Below are 4,264 nucleotides of genomic sequence, written 5' to 3'. Positions count from 1 at the left end.
TAACACATATTTAGTACTTATCTTAATTACCAACTTACTATGCATTTTGTTTTTCATACTTTCCTCAGAAAATTAATAATAAAATTGACTAGAGTTCATAGAAGATTACATTTCTTAAATATGTAACATACCATTAGATGTTTTCATGCTAGAATATTTTTAACTTATTCTTTGGTACCCATATGTGCGCTTAATTGGTTATATTGTGTTGAGAGTCGCTGTGGATATGGAAGCCGCCCCTGCTCCTGTCTTGGCCAACGGCACTGTCCAAGGGGACACAGTGTAGTGATGATGTCATTTTGTATCTATATTTCATACAAATTTTTTACTCCCGTAGCAACGCACGGGCACCAACCTAGTTAATTTTTAAAATAATGTTTAAAATTTCAGAGTTAATCGTAATTATACCCTTCTCTTATTTTACAATTGTGATTTTATCCTTCATTTTTATTTTTTAATTATTAATTTTTATTTTCACTAACGGTGTTAGTGAGAGAGACAACCGGTGGCTTCATTTTCAAAATAGTGAGCTAAAATCACAAAATTGATAAACGAGGAGTAAAATCACAATTACATAATCAGAGAAGGTTATAATCACAATTGCTCCAAGTAGAGGTCTGAGACCGAGAGAAGCGTGGAAGCTATAACAAACACTTCGGAGAATTCAAGTATATTCTAGATCCAAATTCACTTCTTTTCCGATGATAAACCTCTGTCAAACAGTATCCACCACAATACAATACTCCCTCCTGTAGCGGCAAGCGCGGTACTGCTTGCATAGGTGGGTTGCATTGCATCCTTGCAGCAAAACGACTGATGGATGGCGCACCACATCGTTCGTATATGCTTCTAAAGCATCCATCCACCAGAATACCAGATGCAAGAAGACACCCAGGTGCAGCCTATATCCCCATCACACCAGATGCAAATAAAGACATCCGCATGCAGCTACATGTAACGATCCCATTTAATGTTATATAAAAATTTCTCTCTTTTTTTTCCTGCAATAACCTCTACAAATCACGGCCTAGAAATTATGAATTTGGGCCGTCTCTATGAGCCATATGATTTTTTTTCGCGAGAAGCACGTAATTCGTCAACGTGTTCGTGTGGGTTTAGTCTATACCAAATTCTACTACTCTTACAAAAAAAAAATCTCTGTATATTATAATTGCAGCAGTACAAACAACTAGGTTTAATCTGAAGCCAACAACTTATAAAATGAAGTTTTAGTTTCCGCATTTAGCAATTTAGAATCTAAAATGAAATAAAATAGAGGGACTAAATCATATATAATATATAATTTTATATATAAATCATATCTAATATATAATTTTATAGTACATTCAGTATTTAACATAACAGCTAAGCATCAAAGTTGCATACATTAGATTACAAACAATTTGTTTGAACATGTTTAGGCATAAAAATTACAAAACTATTTATCCAGCCTACTTATGTTTCCGCCGCACATGACAAGAAAAATTGAACATCATAACAAAAAATTTACTTGAAATTTACGGCGGTAGAAAATCCATCAGTCTGGTTATTGTTAACAAGGGTTGCAAAATGACCGACATGTATTAATTAAATGACGATGTTCAATTAGATCTTTTTAGGATTCATACATACTATCCATGTGATGTATGAAGCACGTGTGATCAAATGGAAACGAGATTATCTGAATTGGATGAGAAAACCAACATTTCCTTACCAAGTATAATCATCCTTGTACCATAAGGAGAAAAGAGAGGAATAAGAAAGCATGTACTTCCAGCTTCAGCAGGTGTCTCAAGCAGAAAAGGATGCCGCAATAATTAAATCCAATGAAGTTATTATACTACTGCATCCACAATGCAAGAAAATAAAGTCAACACCTACTAATGCAAACCTTAGAAATTGGGAATTAAAAATCGCAATTGCTGTTGTGGAGACCGGATCAGTGCTCACTGGAGGAGTGGAGCACTGGATGAGACATCTGTCTCTATCCTGCCTAGCCAGCCAGGAGGCGGTGGACGCAGTTGGTTGCCAGGCGGGGCACAGCGTTGGAAGTTGGAGCCGCGGCCATGGTGGCCTGGCGCTGGCCAAACCCGGCTAGCTGCGTGTTTGGTGGCTGGGCGCCGACGGACTGCTGAGCGGTGGTCGGTGGCGGCTGTGGCTTACGTGTGCGTGGTGGGCAAGTACTGCAGCGGTGGCACGCATGGCATACGACGCTAGGGCGTGGCTAGCCGGCGACGGTGCGAGCTCTGTGGCTAGGGCAACTAGCGTCAGACGCACGACCAAAGAACGGGGTAGGTCTTGGTGGGCCCGCTTAGGGTGTGCTGTGGCCCACCTGGACCTCCCCGTGGGTCCGCCCCTAGTCCTTGGTAGGGACTCCAATCCTACCAGTGTATCTATAATAGTTTTCCAAAAAGGCAAAAAAAATTAGGATTATAGGCTAGTTAAGACACTGAATCCAAAATTGATAACCATCATTGAGACTTATCTAAAAAGCATGCAGTTCAGCCATATGCAAGAATTGGGCACAATCAGACTTCTGTCACCTATAGGAATCCCATGTAGATGTTTATGTTGTAGTGGCTACCCACTAAAGTCCTTCCATTAGTCCTCAAGTTGTTCCAAATAATTGAAATCTAATGAATAAGTGTGTGTGGTGCCATACGAATTACGTTTATTACGCATGTTTTTGCACTAAAACGGGCATATGGTATTGTGTATCCATGATCTGATTCTTGTTTTACTGTCCCTTGTAGGTTGTTGTTCTTTTAAAATAATGGCGAGACATACAACCTCGTTCTGAGGCTGACCGTGCTATTCCCACTATGAAACCAAAGCATTCTGTTTTCTGTGAAACACACTCTTCGAAAGACAAACAGTTGATAGGCTAGGTACCTTCTGTGGTGGATGCCTTTGCTCTACTATAATGTCCTGATATTGAGTTTTCCCAGTCTTGCTTTCTCTGTTCTACTATTGTGTCCTGATTTGAGATTCCATGTCTTGCTTTCTTTTGATTTGTTATAGTGTCATAAAATTGATTTTCCTATTTTTACTATCGCAGGTAGTAAAGGACGGGTGCAATTTTGATGTGGGGCAATTTTGATGGAACGGGGGCTTTTGTGTCCAGCACACATGTATGCTACTTATTTATGAACTGTCTTGTTGTATCGTCGTCCTTTTAAAAATAGTCTTTTTCTAGTTTATACATGCATTGTCTTGAATTGGTTTGGTTACTGTATATTAGCTTTCTGGTTTTTAATTCTCCTTAATGGAACAAAGTTATTCATACCCCCCTATTTAAAATATTTGCAATGTATCTGTGGTATCTCACCATCGATTCTTCTCCCTATGCAACTTTGAGGCAGGAATTTCTCTTAATCATGCTTTTGGTTTTAATCGATTAGTTGCTTAATGATTCAGTTCCTTCTTGAAAGTGTGGTCCATGTCAGTTGCTACTATTTTTGTTCCTCCTAGATTCAGGTTCAGGGTTCAGTCTTAGGTTCAGGGTTTGGAGTACAAACCTAGCCCTAGATTCAGGGTTTGGAGTTCAAATCCTGGGTGTCATAATCAAATGGAAGACGTTGTAACCATAGTTCAGTTTAGTACAATTTTTCACCAACTGTTGAACATGGTTTGATTTCAATATTATGAAATATATGATTGGAATTGCATTGATATTGTTATTTAAAATGTTTCTTTAACATTCATTTGACAATGCTTACTTGTGCCACAAATAGTGTTCCTTTTGCTAGTGTAGAACTGTCTACCTCATTCCATGCCACAATTTTTGTTGGTGTTTGGTACCGTCGGCGCACTACGGGGCGTACCACACAATGCTTTTGGGATGACGACGATGTCGATCGCGGCTCAATGGTTCATGCAGGGCACGATGAGACACGACAAATTATACAAGTTCAGGCCGCCAAGAGGTGCAATACCCTACATCATGTGTGTTTCTGTGGTTGTATTGCTCTCGGTTCAGGGATTACAAGTGGGTGCTGAGGGTAGGAGATGAAGGCGATGATCAGATCTGGATAGGTCTGCGCAGTTCCGTGGGTGTCTAATGTATTTGTAGAGGTACTCCTCAGCCTTATATAGCGGACTGAGAAGATATCCCTGTATAGATCAGAACACTTACACGAGTCTATCCACTACCTACTACGATTGCGACGAGTCTTCCGCAAAGCTCACACCCATCTGTATGCACATATAGTCTTGTGGCATTCAGTTGGCCTCCCTGATCTGGCGCATGAGAGTTTAAGTCAAA

General features: G+C 39.8%; 1 long non-coding RNA gene across 1 annotated transcript; it reads right to left on the bottom strand.

Annotated features, from left to right (window-relative positions):
• Positions 1-896: 896 nt before the first annotated feature.
• LOC103650714 (uncharacterized) lies at positions 897-2,261 on the bottom strand. Its single transcript, XR_564333.3, has 2 exons — positions 1,951-2,261; positions 897-1,843 (listed from the first exon to the last, which is right to left on the bottom strand). It is a non-coding gene; the product is annotated as an uncharacterized lncRNA (long non-coding RNA).
• Positions 2,262-4,264: the final 2,003 nt, after the last annotated feature.

Source organism: Zea mays, chromosome 3 (assembly GCF_902167145.1).
Source record: "Zea mays cultivar B73 chromosome 3, Zm-B73-REFERENCE-NAM-5.0, whole genome shotgun sequence".
In the NCBI taxonomy this organism is placed as follows: domain Eukaryota; kingdom Viridiplantae; phylum Streptophyta; class Magnoliopsida; order Poales; family Poaceae; genus Zea; species Zea mays.
This window is presented reverse-complemented; position numbering and strand designations above follow the sequence as displayed.